This window comes from Passer domesticus, chromosome 4 (assembly GCF_036417665.1).
Source record: "Passer domesticus isolate bPasDom1 chromosome 4, bPasDom1.hap1, whole genome shotgun sequence".
Taxonomy (NCBI): Eukaryota; Metazoa; Chordata; class Aves; order Passeriformes; family Passeridae; genus Passer; species Passer domesticus.
The window spans coordinates 1,864,338-1,875,537 of record NC_087477.1 but is presented as its reverse complement, the minus strand read 5'-3'; positions in this window follow the sequence as shown (position 1 = coordinate 1,875,537).

Below are 11,200 nucleotides of genomic sequence, written 5' to 3'. Positions count from 1 at the left end.
TGTGACCCTGGGGGTCCCCACAGAACCAAGAGGAACATCGTGATACTGTGGGGCCTTGTGAAACCAAAAGGCCTTTGTGACACTGCAGGGCTGGAACCAAAGTTCCATTGTGACATTGCAGGGCTCCATTACGACACTGGGCAACCAAAGGAGACAATTGTGACACTCCAGGGCTCATGGAACCAAAGCTCCAGGGCAACACAGAGGGGCCTCCTGTCATCAATGGTCTATTGTGACACTGTGGAGCCAAAGGAGACCATTGTGACACTGCAAACCCCCAGGGTCCAAAGGTCCATTGTGACATTGCAGTGCTCATGGAACAGAGGAGTCACATGTCATTGTGGGGCCTAGGGAACCACAGAGACCATTGTGACAATGCAAGGCTTCATGGAACCCAGGCATCCTTGTGACATTATGAGGCACCATAAAACTAAGATAACACGGAACAAGGTTTGACCTTCCGGACCCCTGAATGGTCCAGCTGACCTTGGTATGTTGAGAATCTCCTGTTACCTCCTACTGAAACACTGGGGCTCCGTGCTTTCCTTCCTATGGAAAAGAACTCTCCTTCTCCTCCAGGCACACATGGCCAGAATTCAGATTTCACCTCCAAATTTCCTTATATCAAGGAATTGTTTCCACAGGAATATTGCCAGGACAAGTCTGGCTGGCAGTGGTTTCATGGTCACTTCCCATCTGTCTTCAAAAGCTTGGTGAAGGCTCCGTGCTTTCCTTCCTAGGGAAAGAACTGTCCTAGGGAAAGAACTGTCCTGCTTCTCCAGGCACCCATGGCCAAGACTGGGGTTCCATCTCCAAAATTCCCTAAATCCAAAGACTGCTCCCAGACAAAATCTGCCATTCCTGACAACTCTGCTGGCCTTGGCCTAGTGAGGCTCTCACCTGCCTTCCAAATACTGGGGCTCTGTGCTTTCCTTCCTATGGAAAAGAACTGTCCTTCTTGTCCAGGTGCCCATGACCACAATTGGGATTTCACCTCCAACATTCCCTATTGTGACAGACTGGAGGAGATTGTTGGCTGGAAACATTTCATGTGTGGGGGAGGAAGGGGCAGGTCCAGCTTTGCCCTGGAACCCCAGCACTGCCCTGTCCTGGAACCCCAATCCCCCCAGAGCCTCTATCCCAGCCCAGCAGTGGCTGCCAGTCCCTGGCACAGCACAGGCAATGCTCCACAGCCACCTCTGGAGCCACCAGCCCAGCGCCTTAGCGACCAAATGACCCCAAGTCTCACCTGGGGGAAGGGCCCAGGAAGACCAAGGGGTATTGAAGGCTGACCACAAGGCAAGCACACATCTTGACTCTACCTCCTCTTGGAATTTCTTTCTGAACACGGCTGGAATCCAGGAGGCGGTAGCTGTGTGTGTGCTCCTCTGTATCTTTCTTACTTTTTTTCTCTCTCCCTGTCTGCTTCTACTTTATATGCCCCTTGGAAATTTTGATGAACTTAAAATTGAACAGCTTAGAGTTTGCAAAGTTGAATGTGCCAAATTAATGCTTTGAAAAGTGGTTTTTTTTGTTGATTTAATGTCATAATAAACCTTTTGCCAAAGTTTCTCTGATTTTCTAAAGTTGCCAGTAAAGGCTGTATTGCTCTTTTGAGCTTTTCAGAATCTCTTGCTGGTATTTCTCCAGGGAGTCCAACTCAGAGTACACAAAGAAATGTAATTCCTATTAAATGTCTCCTTCAGAAAGTTGTTTGGAGGATGGGAGTCAGGGCTTGTCTGTCCTGCTTGGCACAGCCCAGGCAGGGCTTTCCCAGCCACATTCCACTCTCCATTTCCCAGCTGGAGCCGCTGGTGCCTCTGAGTTCTGCTGGCCCAGCCCCAGGGACGCTCTCCTTGTCTGCCCATTCCCCCACGGTCTCTGGGCAGGGGTGGCCTCAGTGGGGGCTGCTGACCTCCTCAGCAACTTGGAGGCTGCTGCTGGATTTCACTGCTCCAGAGGCTTGTTCAGCCTTCAGCTCTTCAGTGCAGGAATTCAGTGTCCCAGGCCTCATTAACATTCAGAACACCTTAAAAATCCAAGACTCTGGGAAGAATTTTTTCAAATAAACCTTTCAAATAATTTAATTTGTGGTTATTAGAGAGATTTCAGGAGTGTATTGAAACTGAATACATTCTATTTTAAAAGACAGTGAGAAATCATTTTTTTAGGTCCTGCTTAGTTTTTTTTCACTTCTAAAAAATTGATACGTGCAATCTACAATTGATATTGAAGCCAAGTACCTCCTCATGCAGCTTGAATAGATATGAAAATCAAGACCCTTCATGGCTGACAATCAATCAGACTCTGTCCCTACGCCCACCCCACCATTTCCCCCATCCAAGCCCTGGCACTCAGAGCAGTCTTGTGCAAATCTGAGCTGCCTCCAGGCCAGGCTGCACCTGCAGCTTTCAGCTGCTTGGCTCCAACTCCCACCTGCTTTCCTTGGAGAAGGATCTGCCTGAGACACAGAGGGATGTTCATTGATTGTCAGCCAACAAAGCCAAGGGAAGGCACAGCTCCATCAAATGCAAAAGTCATTCTTCTCCCTGGCTCTGCCCTGGCCCTGATCCCCACAGCCTGTCCTCTTTCCTTCATCCCTCCTTTGCCAGGGAGCTCTGCTCTGGCTGTGGAGAGAGATCCAAGTGCAGCCACTGGGGTGGGAGCCACAACTCATCAGGTTTGTGTGCTTTGAGGGAGCAGGAACGGGTGAGACTCAGAGGCATAGAAAGGTTTCTCTTCATGGCACACATAATAAATGTGAACATGATAAAATTTAAGAAACATCAAAACCCTTCCCTCAGCACCTTGTGACATGCCAGCAACATCTGACATGTCCACCATCCACAATGGATTGCCATACAGGAAGGATTTTAGACAAAGACTTAGGAAGAGGTGACATAAAAATTACAAATACAACTAAGATGCTCACTGAGAAGGTGTTGAAACTTCTGAAAGATTGGGCAACTCCCCGATTCTCAAAGCACTAAGGCAGTCAACAGAGACACAATGGAATGAGCAGAGAACAGCTGCAGGAGGAAATCTGGGAACAACTGGAATTACATAGATCCAGCTGCTCCAAATCAAGAGATCTCAGACATGGCATTTCCACAGGAGAGCTGGAAACACCTGAAGGAAGAAAGCCATGAAATACTAGAAGGAAAGTTGGTAGCAATGGTTGAGGGGAAGATCAGTATTTCTTCTACTGACATCAGTAGAAGAAACCAGTAGATCCAGGAAATTCCCCTTCCTGGTGGGAAAATTTTGCCATTTCTTAAAAGTACACAAATGCCTCAGATAAAAAGTATTTTCTGATATATTATGAAACCAACAGGTATTAAAACCTGTGCCCCTTTCCAGGCAGACATCAGTTTTGTGTCCATGAAGAGGCAGTGCCACTTCTGCATTGAGGTGCCCAGCTGGGATTGGATCTCTCCGAGAGCACCTGAGGGAGAGCAGAGCACCTTGCAAGCTGCAGGTCCCTGACAGCACCGCAGGGCTCCTGTCCCATCAACATCTGCCCTGCCCCAGTCTGAAACAGGGCCCAGCATGGTGCCGGGATCATCAGAGAGCTGAGGTGTGTGCTGGAATTCCATGCTCTCCCCATCCTGCAGCAGCCCTGCATTTCCCTGCTCCAGCCTTGGTCTCCAGCACAGCCATGGAGGCTCTTTGGGCTCCTGACTGTTCCTGCAGCCCCCCAGGGCAGCTGAGCTCTGCCTGTGGCACAGTCAGCCCTGGCCAGCGCAGGCCATGCTCAGCAATTGCTTGTGTGTACCTGGCCTTGCTGTCAGCCCTGGCAGTGGCTGCGTGGCCCCTTGGTGGCCCTGTGCTGGCCCAGCCATGGTGGCCCAGCCCCTGTGCAGGCCCAGCCCAGGCCAGGAGCATTGCGGCTGGGAACGGCCCCTGTGCCGTGGGGCCCACAGCAGCCTTGGGGCTCTGTGCCCCATGGCCTCCCTGCTGGGCAGCCTCTGCCACCTCCTGCACAGCCCCAGGCACCTGTGGGCCTGCACAGACAGCCCTGCCCCGAGCTCTGCCGGCCTCTGGGCCAGCAGAGAGGCCGGCCAGGGCTGGCCATGGCCGGGAACAGGCCCTGAGCCCCGCAGGAGGATGGAGCTGGGCCACAGCCAAACTCAGCCCAGGGCAAAGCTGGGCTCAGCAGCCAGGGCTGCCAAGGCCTGGGGACAGAGGCTGGCAGTGACAAATGTCCTGGGCCCCCTCCCTGCTCTGTCCATGCCCCCAAGGGCACAGAGCAGCCTCCTCTCTGGGACACTTGCCTGTTTGCAATGCCTTGCACAGGCGCTGGCCCTGCCCCACAAGGCCTGGCCTGAGTCCTGCCCCTGCACGCTCAGCCAGGCTGAGATGGACACTGATGGTTTCTGGGGCAGGCTCTCTGAGCCCAGCCCAGCTCCCTGCAAGCTCTGCCAGCTGCCCTGAGCTCTGGGCAGCACCAAGGACCTCTCCCCAGCCCAGCCCAGCCGGCTCTGGCCCCACAGCTCTGCTCAGGCCAGGCTGCTCTGGCCACTGGCCCCATGGCCTCAGCCCCTGCCAAGGGCACAGCAGCAGCTGCAGCTCACACAGGACTCTGCCCCAGCCATGGCGGAAGGTGCTGGCACAAGGCCAAAGGAGGCTCCCTGGCTGCCCTGCTCCCCTCTGGCTCAGGTGCTGAGAGCTCTGCAGCCCCTGCTGCCATCCCATGTGCCCAGGGCAGCACAAAAGCCCCGGCCTTGGGGCCCTCAAGAGCTGCTCCTGCTCCAGGCCCAGGGCCCATCCCAAAGCTGGGGCAGCCACAAAGCTGTGCCCATTGCTGTTCATTGCTGCTCTGATGGGGATGGATCCTCAGCCACTTGGAGGTTGATGATGAATTTTCCTACTCCCAAGGCCTCTTCTTTCTTGAGCTCTTCAGTTCAGGAATTCAGTGAGAAAAGCTCATAAACATTTGTTCAACATGCCCAAAGAAGAAAAGCCATTTGGAATAACAGAAGTTTTCAAGTTTTCTCTAATTAATTAGACAGATATCTGAAGTGTATTCAAAGTGTATATACTGTCTTGAAAACAATGCAGACAGAACAGTTTGTTCTGTTTAATGTTTTTTCCTGTTCATAGATTGATATCAGCAATGTCCAGTTGATATTGACCCCCAGCACCTTCTAATGCAGACTGAATAGCTATGAAAATCAAGACCCTTCATGGCTGAGAGTCAATCAGACTGTGTCTCCTGCCCCCTCCCAACCGTTTCCCTCATCCAACCCCTGGCACTCCTATGGACCAGGAATGGTGTCACCAGCAGGACCAGGAGAGTAATTCTTCCCTTGTGCTGGGCGCTGGTTGGGCAGCACCTCGGGTGCTGTGTCCAGTTCTGGGACCCCAAATTTAGCAAGAATTGGAGGGGCTGGAGTGTGTCCAGAGAAGGGCAACAAGGCTGGTGAAGGATCTGGAGCAAAAATCCTGTGAAGAGAGGCTGAGGGAGCTGGGGTTGTTTATCCTGGAGAAGAGGAGGCCCGGGGGAGACAAGGTGGTGTCAGGGCACAGGTTGGACTTGATGATCTCCAAGGTCTTTTCCAACCTTGCTGATTCTGGGATTCTCTGAAACCACCCTTGCAGCAGTTGCACGATGAGCCCTGGGCCTCCTCTTCAGAAGCTCCAGCAGCCCAGGTGCCTCAGCTTCTCCTCCCAGGCCCAAAGCCCATCGTGTCAGTCCTGCAGAGCCTCTGCAGCTCCTCCTCATTGCCCAGAACAGGGAGCCCCACAGGCAGACACAGCAGCCCAGATGTGCCCCCCTGGCCTGTGGTGCCTCTGGCAAGGGAGCAGCACCAGGCACTGCAGGAGCCTGCAGACAATTCCTGCAGCACTTGGAGGATGATCCTGCTGTGCAAGGGACGTTCCCATGGTGCCAAGTCAGGAACTGCAATGGGGAGTGGGGCCAGAGAGGAAAGGGCAAACAGGGATGGGCTTTTTGCAGGGGAGGGAACAGGGGTGGGGAAGAGGAAGAAATCTGCAGCAGGAAGAGCAAAGAATTCAAAGATGAAACAGGAGAAATGCTGAGACAATTTGGGGGTGGCTGTCAGGCAGCCCTGGCTCTGAGCAACAGCATCTGCAGTGGGACAGGAAACTCCCAGCTAATGGGAACAAAGTTTCTGGCTGACTGCAGAGGCCAGGACAAAGCTGAGTGGTTTCCCTGCTGTCCCCCAGCCCTTCCTGGCCCCAGGGGCTGATGGCATTTGTGCTCTCTCAGGTTCATGTCCCCACAGCAGCAGCATGGGTGTGCTCCTGCCTGCTCTGTGCAATGCAAACAGTTGCTCCTGAGCCAGTGCTGCCGTGGCTGTGCCTGCAAGAATGCGGCACCTCTGTGAGCTGGGGGAGAGGCCAGGGCTGCAGAGGGGGGATGTTGTTGGCAGCTCCATCAGGATGCTCTGGGATGCTGCCCTGGGCTGTGCAGCACCCTGGGGATGGATCAGCCCCTGCTCTGCTGCTCCTTCCCGTCTCCCCCAGGGCCCTTGCAGAGCCCCAGCCATGCTGTTTGCCCCCAGCCTGCCCACGGCCAGCCTGGGGCTGCTCACCCTGGGGCTTTTCTGTGCTGAGCATTGGCCTGGCTGTGTTCTTGAGAGAGCCTGGGCAAGGAGCCTGGAGCCCCCAGGGCCTGGCCTGAGGCGTCAGCGCTGCCCCAGCAGTGCCCATGGCCTGTCCCTGCTGCAGCCCCGGCACTGCCACCCCCAGGACTGTGCCCGGCCCCGAGAGCACTCAGGCCCTGCAGCAACACCAGGGCCACCAGGGCAGCGGGGCAGGGCCACGGCAGCAGCACTGGCAACACCAAGTGCTGCTGCTGCTGCTGCTGGGCACAGCTGCTGTGCCAGCACTGATCTGCCCCAGCTCTGCACACCGACATTGCTGCTGCAGCTCCAGAGAAGGCAAGAATAGAGGGATCTCTGCAGAAAACTCTGCTGGGAGATTCTTTAGCTCCTTTAAAGCCACCAAAAGCACTACCCCTCACTGACACAGTCTGTGGCCACAAGGAAGGTGGAGAGAAACAAAATGAGACATGGCACAATAACATTTATTTTCGGACAGTATGCAAAAATTATAACAAAGGAATAGAACCTACAAAATTAAACTAACAAGAAATATAAAAGATTATTTTTATTATAAGTGATATGCACAAAGTGGCCAGCAGTTTAATGTCCCTGAAACCATCCAGTCATCAGCCTCCTCACTGCAGCTTTGAGCTCCTGGTTCCTCAGGCTGTAGATGAGGGGGTTCAGGGCAGGAGGCACCACTGAGTACAGAACTGACACGGCCAGATCCAGGGATGGGGAGGACATGGAGGGGGGCTTCAGGTGTGCAAATGTGCCCGTGCTGAGGAACAGAGACACAACAACCAGATGAGGGAGGCAGGTGGAAAAGGCTTTGTGCTGTCCATGCTCAGAGGGGATCCTCAGCACGGCCCTGAAGATCTGCATATAGGAGAAAACAATGAACACAAAACAACCAAATGATAAACAGGCACTAACTGTAATGAGCCCAAATTCCCTGAGATAGGATTTGGGGCAGGAGAGCTTGAGGATGGCGGGGATTTCACAGAAGAATTGGCCCAGGGCATTGCCATGGCACAGGGGCAGGGAAAATGTATTGGCTGTGAGCAGCAGAGCAGTGAGAAAGCCACTGGCCCAGGCAGCTGCTGCCATGTGGGCACAAACTCTGCTGCCCAGGAGGGTCCCGTCGTGCAGGGGTTTGCAGATGGACACGTAGCGGTCGTTGCACATAATGGTCAGGAGATAAATCTCTGTTGCTGCGCAGAAAAGAAAAAAAAAATACTTGGGTAGCACATCCTGTGTAGGAGATGGTGCTGGTGTCCCAGAGGGAATTGTGCATGGCTTTGGGCACAGTGGTGCAGATGGAGCCCAGGTCGCTGAGGGCCAGGTTGATCAGGAAGAAGAACATGGGCGTGTGCAGGTGGTGGCCGCAGGCTACGGCGCTGATGATGAGGCCGTTGCCCAGGAGGGCAGCCAGGGAGATGCCCAGCAAGAGGCAGAAGTGCAGGAGCTGCAGGAGTGCAGGAGCTGCCGCGTGTCTGCCAATGCCAGCAGGAGAAAGTGGCTGATGGAGCTGCTGTTGGACATTTGCTCTGGCTGCACATGGGGATCTGTGAAAAAAGTATTCATGTAATAGTTCAGTTTTGAGAAGGGTTTAAATATCCCAGCACAGCTTGGGGGCACTTTCCCCCCACTGCCTGCCCAGGGCTCTGAAGCCAGGAGCTGTCCCTGCCAGCAGCTGCTTTCCTGTGCCCAGGACTGAGCCCTGCCAGTGCTGCCAGAGCCCAGCCCAGCCCTGGGGGCTCAGCTCTGCCCTGCAGACCCCTCCCAGCTCTGGCAATGCTCAGGGACAACTCTGGCTCTGCAGGCTCTGATGGCAGCATCCATGTTACCCTGAGGAGGCTGGAAAAGCGACACTGATGGAGCCTCTAAGGTGCCCTGAGCTGATTTCTCACAGCGCTGTGTTTATTCAATCTGACAGAAAATGTCTTTTTTTTTTCTCCACTTGAACTGAGAGATGAATATTTATGTGGAATTTCCCATTCAGGCAACACACAGCAGTAGATTTAAAAAGCAGGATTGTCCCTTTTATGCAGCCCCTGCCTTGCTGTGCTCCCTCTATTATCTACTTTGAAAAGTTCTGTAGCTAAATGTCATGCTGGGAGCAGTCCTGAACAATGCAGCATCTACCCCACACAAGGAGAACACTTCCAAGCCTTACCAGCTCTCTCCTTCCACCCCGATCTTGTCCCCCAGTGCTGGGTGCAGCTGCCAGGGCTGGCAGAGAGCTGTCCCTGGCAGGCAGCAGAGTCCCTGCTCCAGCACAGTGCCCTGGGCTGCAGGAGCCTGCTCTGCAGGACAGCCCTGGGCACCCCTGGCTGCTCTGCACAAGAGAGAATCAGAGAATGTACTCACAGGGTCTGCAGGCATTGGGATGTTCCAGCTTTAGGAGATCACTCCAGGAGCTGCAGCTGCATTGTCCTGCAGCCAGAGGTTCCTGTGCCAAAGGCTGGCAGTGATTCTGCCCCAGGCACTTCTCAGCTCCTTCCCAGCCCTGACTGATTGAAGCTCTCTGTGCCTCTGGGCTGTGCCCGGGCTGGCTGCAGGCAGTGCCCCAGCCCTGCTGGGCTGGCAGAAGAGCTGCTCATCAAGAGAAATGTGCTTTTGAAGCTCTTCTTGGTTACCAGGAGCTGCCTCTGTGCCAGGAGCCCAGCCCAGCTCAGCAGCACAGACACAGCACAAGGACTTTAATGAGCCTCTGGGACTTTGTGCTCAGGCCCTGAACATCAGTCCCTGAGAGGCAGCTGCAGAAACCTCTCCAGAACTCCAAGTCACAATCCAACTCCAAAGTTTCTTGGAGTTTTACTGGATCCCACTGAGGGACACGACTGAGAAAGTGTCCCCAGGCCCCAGGCGGAGCAGAGAACTGAAGGCAGTGATGACAGGTGGGGACCAAGAGAAGCCAAGTCTTGGTGGCCTGGGGCACAGCAGGGTCTGTGCCACCAAGGGCTGGGAGGAGACACCTTGTCCTGAGGCCCTGGGGCCTCCTGGCACAGCCCCAGCCAGGCTGGGCACTGTCAGCCCCTTGTCCTGCCCTCAGCATCCCCCCCTAGCCCACATCCCAGTGGCCTCAAGGATCTGCTGGAAGGAGTCCCTGGGGAGCCTTGCTCAGCAATGGCCCTGGGAGCTCCTCACTGTTCCCAGGGACTGCAGGTTTTTCAAAGGACTTTGGGTTTGGCTTTGGGCTTGGAGTCTCTGAGAAGTTTGTGGAATCATGGCCTCCAATTATCTGCTGTAATTAGTCCCTGGAGAGGCTTTGTCAGTAACAGCACTCAGTGGGGCTCACTAATGCTTCAAGGTACTTCAGTTATTTTACCGTACTTGGTGTCTGCCTTTTGATACAGAGTCTACGAGAGATTTGTGCAATCATCACCCTAATTATCTTCTTTAACGAGTCCCTTGAAAGCTCTGTACTGACACTCAGTGGGGCTCATTAATACTTTGAGATACTTTAGGTTTTCAAGGTACTTTGGAATTTCCTTTCCACACTGAGTCTCTGAGAGGTTTTTGTGCCATCCTGGCCTCCAGTTCTCTCCTCCAGGGAGTCCATGAGTAGCCTGTGTTTGGGATGGACCTCAGGTGGACCCATTCATGCTTTGAGACTCTTTGGGGTTTTCTTCTGACTTGGACTCCTGGAAAGGTTTGTGCAATCTCCTCTCAGGCCCTGAGGTTCCAGGGCTCAGCTCCAAATGCACCATGGGGCTCATTAGGATCAAGCAAGTCCTGACAAACCATGGCTCTGCCTTGATTTCCTTCTGCTCTCATGCAGTTCATCACAAGTATTCTGTAGCAGTTTTGCTTCACCAATTTAAGATTTCTTGGCAAATGCATCAATTAGTGTGGTGGGTTCGGTGTTGGCTAATTACCAGTGCACTCACTAAAACCTTCTTATACTTTCCTGCTGTGAGCTAGGATTAGGAGTAAGGCCAAGTTAGCTCAAAACTTTAAAAGAGTGTGAAGAAAAGTTTATTAACAGTAACTAAAAGAAAGAGTAATAAGAATCGGAACAAATCTTTCAGAACACTTCTCCTCTCCATACAACCTGACAATGTTGGAAAACAAAGCCTAAAATTTTCAGCCAGTTTACCATCTCTAGAATAGTCTTTCTTCAGTTCACTTAGGGAGAAAAGTTCCTCTTGCTGATGTTATGGAGACTTGTCCAGAAGAAAACTGTTCTCTTGTGGCTTTTCATTTCCATAAACAGTAGCCACCTGGCAAAATGTGCAGTTTTGAAGTCACTCCCATTTTTTCACAGTTTTCCCACAGTCGTGTTTATGTCAGCTTATGGGGTATTAGTTTAAAGATGAGCTGTTTGAGAGAAAATGTTCTCTTCATCCATTTATGAAATCATCTTCATCTCTGGGAACAGAGGTCTTCTTCTCTCCCTGAGGGCACATGGTCTCACCTCTCTCGTCTTTCTCTATTCAAACTTCACGTGGAATCAAAGCTACTTCAACATTTGCTTACTTTAGCATGGATGCCTATCACGTCAAGGGCCCCAGGCTGGGTAATAGTAGACATTGACTCCATGATTCACATAAGGCTGATTACTAATCTTTATTCAGAAACCCATACTTTTATACCCTAGTTCGCTACTGGTGGACCTAATTGTT